Below are 19432 nucleotides of genomic sequence, written 5' to 3' on the forward strand. Positions count from 1 at the left end.
GCGGGTGGAATTAATGATGATGGTTATCAGATGTGGATGGAAACCAAACATCGTTGCCGGAAAATTGGCAGCCGACCGGGAAAAATCTTCAACCGACAGAAAAACTTACAGGGTTGTCTTGAGAGAGCGTGGCAGACTATGGCGCGTCTCCTGTGATACAATGAGAGTTATGACAAAATGACCGAAATCTAAAGGTGTCCCAACATGAAACAGGTTAAAGGCATTCTGCACATACCACTGGTTTTAAATGACCGGGCAAAAAGCTAAATTTTTAGCACCTGATGTTCAGACAGCAACAATAGCAACAATTACACACTAAGCGAAATCCATTCTATTTACAGGGTCTAGAGATAATTATGAAAATGGATAGTTGGAGCCATGTCGGAAAATGCTAGTTAAACTGGTTACTGGATAGGCTAAAAGCCAAGAATTCCGATAGGCAAATAGTTGAATGTGCGATATCATATCACTTTCAACGTCAAAACAACCAGTCATTAGTCGACAACATCATGGAAACAAACCAAAACACAAAATTGGGGTTTTGATGCGCAATTCGAGGTCAACAGCTCCTTCCATAGAGGATCAAATTTCATGTTTTGGAGCAAGAAGGTTGCGATTCTGACAGAGATCTTCAAAATTGAGTTCGGGTTGGATCCCTTGCATCTCCTTGCCAAGATCTTTGCACATCGCTGGAGTGGTTGACTACGTGTGGCCATGCGAGGCTTGTTTTTCTTTTGACACGTTGTGCATGCTATGCTCTTCTTCAAAATTAGGGACATCTCAGACTTATTGCACCAAATATTATCCCAACATTGCCACAGAGTACCTGCAAAATTCCAGAAAAATCGTAATTAGTTAGATAATATTAATGACTTGGATATAGATCTTATGTTGGTTATGTTGGCATATGTTCAGTTTTTGTTGGTGTATTTTATGGAAACACAAGAGTTGACAAGCATTGGCATTGTATCATCTATTAACTGAGTATATATGCCGCATGTATATTGACACAGGTATGATATTCAGATATCTAGCGTTCAGGTAGAGAAACCTAGGGAGCAATATGCAACATGGATCTTGTGAAACGCTAGAAATTACCACAATCCATATGATTATGACTTGTTTTATGTGACAAAAAAATTCCTTTTCTTTCGTAGCAATAAAAATGTCCCATGTAATTTGTTTGCTGTCCTTACCGATTTTCCCATGCATATTTTGTATTGTCGAGTTACTTGATATGGGAACATTGATCAAAATTTAGATATGAGTGACAGATCATGGAATGTGAATGCTTGATGTGGTGGACATTAAAAATGCATGCATCATTAATGTCTTCATCATTTGTTGAACATGAAATGGAAAATTCAAAAACATTATTTTAAAATTCCACCATGTATTTTTATATATCTCTAACCTACATATAATTATTAAGGGTCTTTCGTAGTGCATTATATTAGATATGATTTTTTGGGATTCAACCACGTTAAGAAATTCATTCATGTATGACCATTTCCATGAGAGGTAGTCGTAACTAACTAATTTCTCATGATTTTTTAATAGTCCAATTAGCACTCATTACATCAAGTGATGCTCATGGAGTTGAATCCCCAAAAATGATATCTAATATAATGCACTGCGAAAGACCCTCAATACTTAAATACATACGAGAGAAGGGAGCACTATTCGACTAGTTCATGAGGCACAATACTTGCTAAGGTTTTTCCAATGGTGTAGTAAGCTAAGTGGGCTTGATTGTGGGGAAAACTCCATAGTTAAGCACGGTTGAGCAAGAAGCGATCTGGGATGGGTGACCTCACGGGAAGTCCTAGTTACCGGGTGCAAGCCCCGAAAGTGATGACTGACACTATGTGATTCATTTCACTAGTTTCAATCCCACTTCTTCACCCCTTTAAGCATCACTTGATGCAATGAGTGCTAATTGGACTATTCAAAAATCGTGAGAAATTAGTTAGTTACGACTACCTCTCATGGAAATGGTCATACATGAATGACTTTCTTAATGCAGTTGAATCCAAAAAATAATCATAGCTTTTAAATGATAGTTTATATGATATAGTACTATGCTTTGTTTTCTTAATTTATGACCATATATATACACACACACAAATATATTACCATTACTTTAATTATTTCCATTTTTGTTATATATTTACAAATGGGAAGAGATCATTATAATACAAATTGATATTTTTAAATTGTTAAGACATTTTAAATTAGGTGGTGGGTATATATGTATAATGGGTTATAATTTACATTTTTTATTTTATTTTAGTATTTACAAATTAAATGGATTAAATTAAATTATGTTTACAAATTTCATAAGTTATAATATACATATTTTAACTTAATTAATATATATTTATGTACAATTTATATGTAAAATGTATTTACAATATGATCAACTAATGACCCAACCCTTTATCAATGTAAGTGTCAAGCTAAGTATAATATATAAACCACCAGTACGACCCATTGAGAAAAGTGAGGGGTTGCAACAACCTAAGATGTGACATTGTGTTCTCATGACTAACGTCATTATGAAATATGAAGGATGGAAAAGAGACGCTAACCATCCAAAGAAAAGGAAAATCGATCAAAGGATGTACATAAATTTCAAAAGCTAAGCAATCCAAAAAAACGAATCATTAGCCACTATAATATGAAGAAAGAAAAGAGTTTTCTAAAAGCCAAAAATGAAGGGTCCCCATGATTCTGTCGGGAACATTATAGGGGGGTTGTGGCAAAAACAATGGTAACTCACTAGGAAGAAGCAATTATCTCTGGTTTAAAGGTATGAAACCTCTTAAAAGTGATGACTGACACTATGTGATTCATTTCACTAGTTTCAATCCCACTTCTTCACCCCTTTAAGCATCACCTGATGCAATGAGTGCTAATTGGACTATTCAAAAATCGTGAGAAATTAGTTAGTTACGACTACCTCTCATGGAAATGGTCATACATGAATGAATTTCTTAATGCAGTTGAATCCAAAAAATAATCATAGCTTTTAAATGATAGTTTATATGATATAGTACTATGCTTTGTTTTCTTAATTTATGACCATATATATATACACACACACACACAAATATATTACCATTACTTTAATTATTTCCATTTTTGTTATATATTTACAAATGGGAAGAGATCATTATAATACAAATTGATATTTTTAAATTGTTAAGACATTTTAAATTAGGTGGTGGGTATATATGTATAATGGGTTATAATTTACATTTTATTTTATTTTATTTTAGTATTTACAAATTAAATGGATTAAATTAAATTATATTTACAAATTTCATAAGTTATAATATACATATTTTAACTTAATTAATATATATTTATGTACAATTTATATGTAAAATGTATTTACAATATGATCAACTAATGACCCAACCCTTTATCAATGTAAGTGTCAAGCTAAGTATAACAGATAAACCACCAGTACGACCCAATGAGAAAAGTGAGGGGTTGCAACAGCCTAAGATGTGACATTTTGTTCTCATGACTAACGTCATTATGAAATATGAAGGATGGAAAAGAGACGCTAACCATCCAAAGAAAAGGAAAATCGATAAAAGGATGTATATAAATTTCAAAAGCTAAGCAATCCAAAAAAAAAATCATTAGCCACTATCATACGAAGAAAGAAAAGAGTTTTCTAAAAGCCAAAAATGAAGGGTCCCCATGATTCTGTCGGGAACCTTATAGGGGGGTTGTGGTAAAAACAATGGTAACTCACTAGGAAGAAGCAATTATCTCTGGTTTAAAGGTATGAAACCTCTTAAAATGAAAGAATTATAGTTAAATGATTCAAAATGACAAATTTAGATATACTAGTAGTTTTGTCCCTGTCATGCACCATTAATAGACCAGAACCATATCCATCATTTTTCATGAACTTATAAAAAATTACCCCATGAATTTATTATATTCCAACAAATTGTATATGCAACAGTCAACCTCATTGCCCATCAGTATCCAAATAAACAATTTAATCAAGTAATTCATAGTGCCAAATTAAGTTCCATACCATAAGCATGGGCATTGCTGCCAACATACGTCTATAGCCTCGATAAGGATGCCTTTTAACCCTATTAGATTCCACTGTCCCATCTATTAGGAATAAATGCATAGTTTGCAAAAAATCATCTTAAACTTATTAGGATGTCAATATAAGATCCTTCTCCTAGCTTGGTAACTAGCTAATGACAATGCCATTCACGGGATCTAACACAGTGAATAAGTCGTCTCATGATGAGTCCTTCAACCTAGCAGTTGAAAGTCATTAACTTGGCTTGGTGACCAATAATGGTAATGTCACAATGTTAAAACCTATGATCATGGTAGATCAGCTCATGATTAGACCTCCTATCCCTCAATTGACCATTTTTTTCAGGTTTAACTATGTTTATTGTTAATCTCATAAAGATTACATAATAGATGGGGTGGAATATTTCTCCTTAAGAGCGAGGGATGGCGTAAGATGTTTTAAGGAAACTAATGCTTATTTGATTAGAATCTCTCCCAAAAATCTAATGACCTTTAAGTGATCGGTAATAAATATATTTTACACTCTTGAAAATGGGGTTGAAAGATAGTTCACTAGAAAATGATGGAAAGACTCAAACACAAAGAACAAAAACCAAGGACTTCACTAGTTAGGAAAGTTGAAGATGGGCATAATGAAGTCATCTTCATTAAAGTATTCCATAAGGATAAGGTTTCATAAATATAAAATAGTGCATAAAACTGCTTTCCTAATTATTATGCCAAGTTGAACGAAATAAAAATATTCCTCCATTTTATTGAAAAAGTAAAATGAAAACAAAGGCAAACCAAATTGAAACGAATGCTAGCAAATCAGGAGGAAAGCAATCAAGATAATGAGCCTTCGGATAAATATTACAAGATAACATAAAAGAAATTAACATAAAAATGTATAAGATGATGATTATGTTAAAATTGAATAATTTATCTTGTAAAGAAATTTGTTAATATGACTCATTTGATAACCTAATTATGATGCATTTGTAGGAGCTTTTTTTCTTTTACAAATATTGCTTAAAAATTAATTTGCAAGTCTTTAAAGATCAATTTTTGGGAATAAGACCAAAACTTAGTTTTTAAAAGTATGAAGTAAAACAAGAAGAAAAATTTAAAGGACGAAAAAGGAAAATCCCTGAATTAATTATGTTAATTGTTATGGAACAAGCTCACAAAAAAGAAAGAAAGATAGATGAACGACTTTTTCTTCCAATTGTTGTTGTGTCAACCTTGTAGGTTGTGGAAGGCTAGGAGCAACAACACTTCCATCTTTATAATTGTGAGTGGTAGGATTTCTTGTTGCCATAATTTTTCTTTCAATTTTTCTTACCAACCTGAATGCCTTCTCCAATGAATCAAGTTCCCAAAGAAGAACCTCATGTTGAATGTTATCCTTTAAAGTCACTATGAAGACATCAATCCTCTGCTTCTCTAGAATATCATTTACCCTTATAGTCAATTTTTGGAAGTCCTCAATGTGCTCTGCCATTGAACCCTTTTGTTTGAGATTTATCACTTGGCTAAAGAAGGTATTTCTCTTTGTATAATCATAATGTGCTATCATTTCTTCCGTGAAAATTGACCAAGTGACAAGTGGTTTACGAGAACAAAGCCCTTTATACCATCAAAATTGTTTTGATTCTAAATATAAAGTTGCAATATGTACCTTTTGTAACAGTTGCACATCATGTAGATCAAAATATTTATCCATTTGTAGTATTCATGTTATGGGATCCTTGCCATAAAACTTCCTCATATCGATCTTTGGAATATGGTGGGTCTTCAAACCAATGCTATATTCTATGAAATCATGATTAACATTTTTTTTTTCTCATCATGAGTTTCTTGTACTACCTTTTTGTCATTAGGAGGCCTTTCTTGTAGCAACTTTGTCCTACCTTCCTTCGAACCTTCTATGTCTTTATTCAAATATTCCATGTCTTTGTTCAAATTTTCATCCCTACCATCAATATTAGCTTCCATGGCACATATAAAACTATTTATATTAGCTTCAATCACATTCTTCAAATCATCGATCCAATTTTGCTTACTAGGTGTTTCTATTTTCTTGATTCGAGCTATTCGTTTTCATGCTTTTAGCAATTCGATCTTGAATATATTATATTTTTGAAATTTTGAATCTTCAAGTTGTAAAATGGTGACCTGCAGTAGTCCTCTGCGTCCTCTTTACCATGCCACCAGTATGATCGAAATTGGATTCTCCAACAAAGAGTTATGCCTAATCTCTCAAGATGACTTGATTATATACATTTTCCGTAGAGCGAATGTGTACGAAGTGCCATGTGTCACTATTTTGACTTTTGGACATGAAACCAATACGCAAGAAATTATAGTCTATCCTCTTTCTGTAACTTCTTACGAAATTTCAATCTGATGCTCACATAAAATGTTAAGACTATTTTCCCAGGGTCACCTATTTGGGATGTAATTTTGGAGGCTGTAGAAACCCTAAATTTCCTGGACTGTATCTCTAAAAATATAGTGAAACAAGATCTATCGTTTGGGCCTGAGCATCACCAAGACTTTAGCTCAAATGAGTTTTAATTTTTTAGAGTCTACATCTTTGTAGAAAAAACATTATAGCGAAAATTCCATGATGACCTATTTGAGATGGAATTTTGGAGCTTGCAAATTCCATAACTTCCTCAAATCATATTTCTGAAAATATAGTGAGACAAGATCCGAAATTCAGACCCAAGGTTCTGAAAGATTTAGGCTCAAATGGGTTGCTTTTTAGATTTTGAAACCTCATAGAGAAAATTTATAGTGAAAATGCGACGATGACCTATTTGGAGCAGCGAAACCCTGAAATCCAAAGTTCTGATACCAAATGTTATGAAACAAGCTCACAAAAAGATAGAAAAGATAGATCAACGACTTAAAAATCAGCCTCTTTGAGGGGGAAACCTCGTTTACATTACACAAATGAAGAATTCTTGGATAATACAAATGACAAGACCTCCTTTCTATATATAGGAGTTTAAGGGGTCATAATATAATCAGAGCCAACATAATAATAATTATGTAAGGTCTCTGAGAAGAAGCGGTTAGATTTCGGAGTCGGTAGGAAAGATGCAAGCAGGACTCGATGGGTGGGCTAGGGAAAAACCATCCTTGCAAAACCTAGTTCTACGATGGAGGTCTTCCTCTAGGTTTATACCTTAGCTTGGTGTTAAAGTGATCTTGGGGTTTTAATGTGACCTTTCTTTGCTATTCACTAGTTGTATTTTCACCCCTCCTATTTTCACGGTTTTGGGAAGAGGCTGGTTAATTTCCCATTTCTACTGAGCAGATTCTTTGTTTTAAGAACCACTTCCCCAAGGTATTTTAATCATTTTTTCATTAACAGGGTTTGGGAATGACTACGGTTTTCCTTGTGGTTTTATGTTTGATATTTTTCGAGGCTGCTAAGGGAGCTTTTTCTATTACGGTGGTTAGGTTACTGAAGAACCTTTTGTTTTCTTAGGGTGTTTTCGAAGACTTCATAAGGGTCAGCACATGTCAAAGGTTAGCACGAGTTTCTCCGAACAGTAATGGTCACTCCTACAGTTTTGAGTATATGCATGGAGGAGGAGTTGCTCAACTACTCCTCCAACAGCTTGGCCCTAGTTGATATCTGGGTCGAAGAAAAACACATGTCAAGGGTGGGGAAGGAACAGGAAACATCTTGACTACCGGAAGGGAAGGTACCTAATCTCTCCTCTTTAATGGATGACATGGAGGTAACTCTCCAGGGTTTGGTTTTTTCCCAGCTGGCTTCATTGGTCTTAGAGGGTTATTTAGGCCTGGGTGAGGGTACATAGTCTCCTTTCCTTTCCATTCCATCTCCTTTGGAGTTCTAGAACTATTCTCATGAACATCAGCGTTCTAAAGAGCTTTTGATCAAAGTGGGGGATCCATTGATTAGGATTTGGGGGATGGCTCAGGTAGTACAGGGGCCTCAACATCCATACTCCAGCTTATTTGGGCATGCTCTTGAGTTTTTTATACATCTGAACACTGCCTCTATTGCTCTTGAGTTTTTTATACTTCTCAAGTTTCTTTGATGGAATTTCTAGGTTTGACACAGGACCTGAAGAAAATAGGGCCTTTGAGACTAACGAAAACCCTCTGACTGATGGCACTCCTTTAAGTTCACAACCCAGAATAAGGGGAAAAAAGATCAAATCTCTACAAAATTCAGGATCATGATAGGCTCCTAGTATTTGGTACTGGTATTAGAATGGCACAAGCTACCCTAATGGAGAGTATAGTGTTGGTGGGCAGGGTCCTTGGCAAGAATTACACACTAGCTCTCCTTAGAAAATGGATTATGGAAGTTTGGGGGAACCTGATTTCTCAGCTACTAGCAGTCATCACTCTATCTCGGGGCTAATTCACACTCACCTTCCCACTTCCAAAGCTAATGGATTGGATGTTAGCTCGATATTGGCATATTTAAATGACTCCTATACTATTAAAATGATGGTCATCTCTGTTTGATCCGAAGAAGGAAAACATGGGAGCGAGACCGATCTAGGTTCGCCTCCCAGGCCTCCCTCTCCAATTCTCGACAAAAGACATCTTCTAGTGCATTAGCGATGACTTGGGCATGTATCTAGATCATGATAGGTCTTATTAGGACATGGGTTGCATGGGTATAGCCATAATTCTGGTATACTTAGACACTAGGGAGGGTCTAGTGGAGAGTTACCGCTTACAAATGGGAGAGGTTATCAGGATGTAGATATTGGACTGCGAGGGTATCCCATTTCACTCTAGGAGGTGCCATGAGGTAGGGAATTTGTACAAATATTTCCCTATGCTTCGTGGGAATTAGCGAGACCCTTCGAAGTTTCTAGTTTCAGTAAGTACCCAAACTACAGACGCAGATTTCCATTCTCCAGCGGACCCACCTGGAGTACCTACGCCATGTTAGGATGGTTCAGAGGTGACATCAACTCAGCTAGAATCCAGGAACTCCGTGCCTCCAGTCACCAGATCTCGTCCCAAAGAATCTACACATTTCTTGGGTACTCTTCCTCTCTCCCCCTTATCTTCGCATGACTTTATGTTATGTGTTCTTGCATCTGCATCTATGATTATGTCGGGAGTGGGATCTAGGATAAGAAAATTGTGTTGTGTAAATTTTCTTGTGATATCTGCTCCCCCTCAGGCCCTCTGCTCTGCCCCCTCCATTATGCAAGAGGCCCCTCCTCTGGCACCCTACGGCAGCTCAAGCTCTAGCAGTTCGCACTGCTACAATTTTCAATCACTACCTACCACTCGAACCTCCTCTTTTGGTCTCAATGAGGACCTCCTCCCTTCTTTACCCTCGAAGCCCCCAAGGGGCAGACAATCTTGTTTATCCAAAGCCATCAGGAGGGTTGGCATTGAGGTTTCTTTAGGCATTCACACTCCTATTGATTGGGTGCTTACAGAAAAGCATAACCCAGCAAAAGTTTCCCTATGAAGTGCCTCTCTTTCAACTACAGGGGGTTGGTCAGCCCAAAAAAAAAAAAAAAAAAAAAAAAATTGGCTTTTAAACAGTTATGCAACTCAGAGTGTTTAGACATCATTTTTTTGGAAGAAACCCTAGGGGAAGGGAGTTGTTTAAAAATTGTGCTAAATCATTTCCTCTTGGATTGGGGATTTTATTTTTTGGATGTTAGAGGGCGTTCGAGAGGATGTGCACTGGGTTACAACAAAAGATCGATTAGGCTGCATAATGCTTGGGGTGGTGAAGGTTACTTGGGAGTAGAGATCACCTCATATGATATCAACCTTCCCCTCAAATTAATCAACATCTATGGCCCTTGCCACAATAGGGAGATGTTCTAGGAAAGAATATTGGAATTTAATTTCATGCAAGAAGAAAACTTGATCATTGGTGCGGACCTAAATTTCTCGCTATCACTTGTAGAATCTTGGGGTAACTAGGCCTAGACTAACCCTTTAAGGACCTTCTTCGAAGGTATGTTGGATTCCCATGACCTCCTGAACATAGAAACAACAAAACTTATGCCGACCTGGAGGAATAGATAGACTTGGGAAGATGTCTTGGCCAAAACACTGGATCAGTTTCTTATAAAGGCATCACTATTAACCAAATTGAACCATATTTTTCAATGGGTGGGTTCTGGAGGCCAATATGATCACTCCCCGATCTTCATGGATATTAGGGATGAAAATCATAAACCAAACTCTCCTTTCAAATTCAACTCGACCTAGCTCTCTAATGCTGAATTCCACTCTTTGGTAAGAGAAAATTGGTCTCATTGCAGTCCTGATGGCAATTCCTCTGTGGCCAAAACTATAGCTGAAAATTTGTCCCAATTAAAATAAAAAACCATAAGCTAGGCAAGGACCAAATAGAAGAAGGATGAGGTTGAGCCTCTCAGGATAGAAGAAGAACTCAATAGTTGGAATTTGTTGGGGTTTCTAGTTATTCATCTACTGAAGCAAAAGATCATCTAATTAAACTAGAGTTAGAAAAGATCAGATTGTTGAGATAGAAATAAGAAACATGGTGCTTGAAGAGTAGAGTGATTTGGCTAAAATCAAGGGATGAAAACTCCAAGTTTTTTCAAAAATATGCTCAAGGAAGAAAGTCTATCAATACCATCTAGGAGTTGCAAGACCACTCGGGCAGGGAGGAAAGTACATTCAATCAATTGGTAGATATATGAACGCACCATTTTTCACATATCTTTAAGGCAACTAGGGGAGCCACCCTCCCTGAATTTCTCTACATAGATGAGGTTTTCCCTAGGTTTGTTGAATTGGAGGATGAGGAGGCTTTAAATGAACCAATTATGTTGGGAGAATTGGAAACAATACTGAAAGGTTTCAACATAGACAAAAGCCCGGGGCCGGATGGTGGTCTATGGAATTTTATAGCACCTTTATTGAGCATATTGGGCCGAACCTTCTAATGGCTATTGAGGAATGCATGACTTATGGCAGAATGTATGAAGGTTTTAACTTGACTTTCCTGGCTCTCATTCCGAAAGTTGACAAACCCCTCACCTTTGATGATTATCGTCTCATTTCCCTCTGCAACTCCATCTATAAAATTATATCCAAAACTATTGCCCTCTGAATTAAACCTATTTTATCTAGGATGATTTCCAAGGAGCAGTTTCCTTTCCTTAGCCACCGACAAATCCATGAAGCCATCGGGTCTGCACAAAGAGGACTCCACTCGATCAAGCCTCATAACAAAAAATCTATCATCCTCAAGATTTACCTCTCGAAATCTTTTGATCGGGCTTGTTGGTCATACCAGAAACTCATTCTGACTCATATCGGTTTCCCTCACTCTTTCATTAATTAGATTATGTGTTGTGTCTCTTCCACATCCTATAGTATCCTTATCAATGGGGCGGCCTCAAGCTTTTTTCATGCTAAATGGGGACTGCATCAGGGATTCCCTCTATCCCCCCTACTTTTTCTACTAATCATGAAAGGATTATGCAGACTGATAAAAAAATCTTGCTCAGAGGGATCACTGGGGGGAGTTCTTATAACATATATGTCATCCCTTACACATCTTTTGTTTGTTGATGATGTTCTTACTTTTTTAAATGGCTCTATCAGAGATTCCTCTTATTTCAAGAATACCCTATCTTTTTTTTGTAAAGCTACATGTGTGGAACCAAATTATGACAAATATACTATCATTTTTGTGTCATGCTTACAAAATGAGGAAAGGTATGCATCACAACACATTCCTTTCATCAGACAAGATCCAGATTTTGGACTAAAACACCCTAGTTTTAGGCTGAAGCCAAATGGATATCACATCATTAACTGGGCATGGCTCATCGCTAAAATTGAAAGGCATAAAAATATGGCAGTAACACTGGCTATCCAGAGCTGGCAGGCTCACCTTGATAAATCATTTCTTGAGGCCATTTTGGTATATTGGATGTCCCCCGCCTAGATCCCAAAATGCACTGTCGAGAGTATCTAACATGTCTATTGTAGATTCCTATGGCGGGGTCAAAATGTGGGGCAGAAATTTTCTTGGGTTCACTAGGAAAGGATTGGAAAGCCAAAAAAATGGGGCAAATGGGGTATAAAATACCTCCAGACCTTTGAAAATGCCCTGATGACAAAGTTGGGCTGGCCAATTATCAAATCAGAAAGCCCATGGAAAGAGCTGGTTTATTTTAAGTACATCCATCCCTTAACAAATACTGACTGGAATCGCAAACCTTGTTAGTCTTTGCCTGGTGCATCCATAATTTGGAAGGCCATCGCCCACTCCATAAGTTTAATCAAGGATGGATTGGCTTGGAGTATTGGAAATGGCGCTCAAGTTAGAATAGGGATAGATGCTTGGATAGGTTGTGGCAATGCACACATTCTCTCGAGGGGCTTGAGACAATTTCTTTCGGGGTCTGGTATCACCCAAATCACCCAAATTGCGGAGATTGACCATGGCCAATGGGCTCCTCAATGATGGATGGATTATAGGATCTTGGGCATCCATAAAAGATGGAGTAGAGTTTGGCACCATTTCATCGGCACACTGGAGGAAGCCAATATCAAAATATCAGCGAGGGAGGATGAAATCATCTGGGCACCTGCCCCACATGGCTGATACTCCCCAAAGGTTGGTTATGTAGATCTTATGAATGAATAGGACTGTGGATTTAAATCTTGTGGTGGCACCATCTTTGGAAATTAAAACCCCCCCACAAATTGCGATTATTTATGTGGTGCATTCTCTCAAACAAAATTCCAACTAAAATTAATCTAATGAAGTGGGCTTTCCAAGTGTCCTCCAGATGATGCCTCTGCAAACCCAATGCAGAAGACACAAATCATATTTTCCTCCATTTTCTAGTTACTGCTCAATTTTGGTCTGCCATTATTAGCTCCCTAAATCTGAAGAGGAAATGGGGCGATCAAAATATTGAGGAAGCATGGTCCCAATGGTGGTCGGAGGCCCCCTCTCAAAAATCTAGGAACCTTCCCCTTATTATCAACTTGGGAATTTGGTTAAACAAGAATTGCCTTATATTTCAAAATACAAAGATCAACTGGAAAACCACCTGTAACAATTCTACTGCCATCTACAATCTCATACTAATTGATCCGAATAGTCAACCTGCTCGAGTCATCACTCCTAAACCTATTGATAAAAGCACCCCTTGGGTGTATTTTGATGGCCCGACACAGGCTACAGGCCACGAGTGGGGGGGGGGGTGTGCAATTATTCACATAAATGAGCATCTATCCTACGTAATAAAAGTGGGGATGGGGAGAGGAACAAATAATTTTGTTGAACTAAATAGTTTGAGACACCTCCTCTAATTTACAGTGGAAAAAAATTGTCACAAGATTCAGATCTTTGGGGATTCTTAGCTTGTTATTAATTGGGTCAATGATGCATTTCATTGTCACTTGCACATACTCAGGGTTTTTTTTGATGATGTCAACACTCTAAAATCACATTTTGATTTTATTATATGCTCTCACATATACAAGGAAAGTAATGTGATCGTTGATTGTCCTTTCAAAGAGGTCGTGCAGCTGAACAGGGGACACTGGATAATTCAGGATTTCATAGATGATGCATTTTATCATTTTGTTCATCATCCATTCATCAATATGGATGGTGAATCTTCAGAATGATCTTCATGATCATTCAAATGTTTTTTGATTTTGTTTTTTCACTCAGTTTTTATGGACTCCTGATAGACTATGTTTTAAATATTATTTAAATTTTACTCAATTATATGTTGATATATGTAAATATGTAACTGAAGAAATATTTTTCTAATGACAAGTGAATGCATATCATATATTCTGATGATACAATATGTAATTGTCTTATGTTATTAATGAAAACTGTGCCTTTTTCCTTGGAAAAAACAATAATAATGTAAGGGAACAACAATAACAATAATGGGCTTCTATGGGGTACAACAATAAGAATATGGGTACTACATGGGCATAACGATATAATAAGGGGGTTGCACTAATACTAATAAGTGGTTACACTAGTAGTATAGTGACCTAACACTAATTGTTCTTTCTCAACTGCTTTTTTCCAACAAAATCAAATCCTCAAATCAAATCTATGAAAACTTGCAAAAGGAAGAAGACAAAAATAAGAAAGGAAATAAGTAAAATAAAATAAAATAAAAACTAAGGGAAGATGAAGATCAACATGTACACATACCGGAGAGAAGCATACCAATTTACATTTTAAATCTTGGCATCATCGCATAAAGAGCATACAAGAATAGGTAACACGAGTTACATTTATCTCCAAGTTTGCATATTATTCAATATCATCAAATTATTGGGCGTAAATGCTACACAATACACTACAAGAATTATCAACAAGGCATAGTAGAGTTTGACATATGAATTAATGAATGATACGATATTGTATGCCAAAATTTGAAGTTTTGTCTCATGAGCTCCCTTTTATTAATTAACCTTTTATTTAAAATAAATTCTAATCTTATGGCAATTATGTGTGTAAAAGGTAGAAATGAGCACTATATTTGAGTTAACATCTTAGAATATGGGTTTTATCATTGATCAAATGTAAAAAAAATTTACAAATGAAAATACCAAAATGAGAAATATTACAACTAAATGAGTGGTAAGGTCTCATCCTTATTAATTAAAATACCATAATTTCTTTATTTTAGAAGAAAATAAAAGAAAACTAAACAAAATTAAATTTATACCTACTCTAACTCTTTTGAATGAAAATAACTAGGTATAGTGATATTTCAAATGCAACCAAGCACGCACTTTATTCCCTGCATAAATATACATTACATAAATTAGTAAAAGTGATGAAGTAAATACTAAACTATGTACAAAAATCTTAAATTCAACATTTATATGAATTCCTAAGAATAAAGACAAAAGGATTCTATAACTAGAAAAACTTCTATTATAATAGTCCTCAAATTCCATATAAAATATATCAAAATATGTACAAGCTAAGGAGTTAGCAAGATCGCCTTTAAGAATCCGATAAGAGATTTCTTTTGAAGGTTGTATAAGACTGAAAAAAATTAGATTTACCTGTCCCCAAAAGTTCAAAAGAAATATCTTTTTCCCCTTTGAGATATTAATCATTATAAGGAAATAAAAAAGAAGAAGGATCCTTAGAGCCATCTGTTATATGTACATGTGAATCAAGGAAACTAGTCAACCCATGATTATTTACAAAGGTAAGAGTGTTATCAGATGGTTGCAACAAGCCTTTAACATAACAAGTATTGGATTTAAGATTGCCATGATTGATATCGAAAACTTGTAATGAGGGTTGATGATCCAAATTAGAATCAAAAGAAGCAGGTTTGTACTCAGAAACTGAATTAAATGATCCAAATTCCTCAATATCAGGATATTTGTTAATAATCACATCCTTTTCCCATAGTTTATAAGAATCTTGATAGTCACAAAAAGGATGAATAAACATTACTAAACCGATATCAATTAGGAATGATCATTTAAAGATACCCCTTGAGCACCATGATATAATTCATTCTTAAGAGTTGAAATAGTACATATTCCAATAGGTTGAAACATATAATAATTATGATGTGAATAATGATAACCAGAAAATAAAGTAAGGGAAGTTTCTTTAAGATCATCATTTTTTATTTCTTGGTTTATTAATGTGTCATTTGTTGTCAAAATAGATATTAGCTCATTTTTGGAAGAATAATTATCATCATGATTATTTTTTAAATATTTATGTTCCATATAATTTAATTCTATTGAACTTAACTCATTATCCCAAACATTAGGAGATACAATAGAAGCACTTTCAAATGAAATATTATTTCCTAACGTTGATGGTTGAGGATTATTATTTTCATTTGAAGGTTGAATAGGAGAAATTGTAGCATTAATATTTACTAAAAGGTGATTCCTCTTTATGTCCAATATAAATCCTTGCATTATATTCTTGAACAATAGAGGTAAAATTTTCAATTAAAACATGCTTAAGGGTTCAATCATCATGATTAAATCTGTAGCAAAATAACATGAATTTATCTGAAAAATTGCTAATAGTTTCACCTTCATAGATTATCAATTTATCAAACTCTAAGCACAAATTATCATAAATATAATTGTTATGAGCCAAAAAGAATACCCACATGAAGTGATTCCAAGAGTGAATAAACTCACTTGGTAGCATCTTGTACCATTCTCGATTCCTTCCTTGAAGCATACGAGTAAACAACCTACAAATTTCATTGTCTTTAGGGATGTTAAAACAATGGCATTTATGTATAAATTGATCAACATGTTCTAAAGAAGAAATGAAACTCTCATCGTCACATTGAAATTCAAATATGGATTCAAGTTATCTCTTGGATATTCCTCTGGTAGGCTTGTGTGAGCTAAAAGCATGACCCAAAGTAGGAATGCATATAGGAGATATAACTAGTTAAAAATGTTAAAACAAGACTTCACATGGACCAACTAGCTCAGGCCCTCCATCTAGCTCCAAAAATGTTGATGGTCCAAAAGTAACTCATCAACATGTAAGGGAGACCACCCAATCAGGACCTTAAATCAGCTCCCTTTCCATTTGGAATGGTGGCTCTCACTGGTTCAATTGAATCCAGTTACCCTCTTTCCCTTCTTGCTCATTTTTGGTGTTTCTATTTCTTACCAACAAGAAGAGAAATATCAGATCTACTTTCTTGCAAAGATTTAGCAAAGAAATAAATCTTTAAGATGAATTAATGGTTCAACTAAACCACACTTAGGGTTAGCTTATCCTAATCTAAGTGTTAGTCTAACCTAGATGTATTATACTAAAACATGTGTTAAAGTTATATTAGATATTAGTATATGTTACTGTAAATCTTCTAATGTTGATATATATCCTAGGGTTCGGTTAATATTACCTAAATATAAGCTATGATATAAATTTAATATTCTACTCGAAAATTATATCATTAATACTATATTATATACTTTATTATTATAATAGGAGAAGGTTAGTCCTAAGCTGATATTATTATCCTACTAAAGTCAAATCTAGTTATTATAGTCGATCTATTATCTAATTTAATTTATCAAAATAAAATAAATAACTAAATCTAACTAAAATGTTAAAGTTAATTCGATAGTTAAATGTTACAAATGTTACAAACATAAAATTATAAAAAAAATCAAGGTTAAACAAAATGAATAAAAGGAACAAATTTATATATATAAAATATACAATAAATTACATTACCTTTATATTGATCCTTTAATGAATAAAATTGAGGAATAAGATGAACAGAAAGGTTTGACCGAATAGAAGGCTAATCAAACCATAATTTGATGAACTTTTTCCTCCTTGAGAGAGGTATTTACAAAGCTTAAATGCAAATGCAAAACTATGCAAAAGAGGAAATAATCCATCTCGTTTGGGATAGGATATATATCCTTGTCACAATCAAGAGCAAGATGTGAAAGGAATGGAAAAGAAACAAAAAAAAGTTGAATTTGGAATATAATAAAAGTAATTGGCCAAGGAAATAGTTCTAAGACCTAATCCTTATTCAAACAAGTGTATACAAACAAATTGTTGTTAAATACTTAACAAACATCTACTTGCTAAAACCTACGAATTTAATTTCCTATGGAGGAAGAAATGACTCGAATGTAATGTTGCATGTCATCAGTACTAAAGGGTGGGAGTATCTCTTTGATGGTTTTTTTATGTGAATAGGGGATGGTTCCCGAGAAGGTGTTGGTGTCCTCAGTGCCAAAGAGTTTTCCTCTCTGGGAGGAATCTCTTCTTGATATTCATGTAGGTGGTATCATGTTATACTAATCCATCCAAATATATGATGAAGTGGACAGTGGATATGTAGATGAGATGCGGGAAGTGCTGGTGCAGATATCACATGGAGGTGAACCACCCGCTGTAGCTCCTAAGGTTATGTAGTAGATAGTATGCATGGTTGTGTCACTCGTAGCTCTCAACAATGTGTTGGGAGTTAAACGTTTTAGGAGTAACATCTTGAGGTCATGTTCTTGTATTGGATGTGTGCCATCTCTCTATCTTATATTTAGAAGAGGTGGGATAATTATTGATGGCCCATTGTCAGTTTTTCGCAAGGTTTCCCATGCTTCTTGGAATGTAGGGAGACTTGGGAAATGTTGTGTGTGGTTCCCTTGTCTATAGAGGTGAAAATTGTTCTTATTTCACCTAGACTTATTCTTGTGAGAAATATGTGGGGCTGGAATAGAAGAATGAAGGAAACTTCAAATCTCTTTCAAATCTAGATAATGATTAATCAAATGTCCTTTTTCATCACATAGGGTTCTTTAAGGGGCTTGTTTTGGAGGAGTTGGCTTCATTTTCTTCTTTTTCCTAGAGGAGACTAATGTAAGATGGGAGGTATGATGGAAGAAATCACATGGGTAAACTTCTCATGGGGATTCTTCCTCAAAGATATAGTGGATGGTATAAGGCGCATCATTCGCCACCCGAGTAGTAGGGAGTGATGGTATAATAATACTGGTCTAATGGAGATATCAAGGAAGATTAGGGAAATGATGAGTGTAATGATTCTGTTGTGCAAAAATAGGACATAGGTGGTTGGTGAACAATCCTTTATTGCATGATGGGATGGCCTATTCTCCCAAAGGGGAGGGTGAAGGTACAAGTGACTTTGGGACATCAGGAAGGAAATTCAACTCTTCCAATGTTGGTAATTGGCTAGTAGGGTTCCATGATACATTACATAATTCACACAGGGGAGATACTCTAGGAGAAGAGGTAGCTAGGGTGTCTTTTTTTTTTCCTTTCTTATTATCCTTCCTGGTGGCACTTGTTGGTGTCAGTCGAGGTACAAACACGAGAGATAATGTTTATTGAGGAAAGTTCAAGGGAATCACTCTAGTAGAAATTACATATGAGCTTGTGTACATGGATTATGGAGCCAAATACTATACAGAGGTTTCAAGAGTCTATTTGGCAACGTAAGGGTTTCCATGACTTGGGGAAAAATGAAACCAGGTGAAGGGTATAGAAAAGGGGTCTGAGTGATAGTGTAAGTTAGGAAGTGTCGCTTGTCCCAAAATTAGGTATATTTTAGTTCATCATTTGCGAAATTTGAGTCTAATTACCATCTGACATGATCATCATAGATATGGGGGCTATGGAGATTGATGGGATAACTGGTGGTTCTCTTGAGTATGTACCCAAGAGAGAGGAAGTTGTGAACATTTCAGGACTGAGTTTGGTCAAGGAAGGGTCCAATTCATTTTAGGACCCAACAAAGGGTAACACACCATATAGTCAGGAAGAAGTCCTTGCTTCATTGCATGTTAATTTTCCAATGGTGATTATTTTCCCATT

This window comes from Pinus tabuliformis, chromosome 6 (genome assembly GCF_031772625.1).
Source record: "Pinus tabuliformis cultivar Carrire ecotype Pingquan chromosome 6, CPIR1, whole genome shotgun sequence".
Lineage (NCBI taxonomy): Eukaryota > Viridiplantae > Streptophyta > Pinopsida > Pinales > Pinaceae > Pinus > Pinus tabuliformis.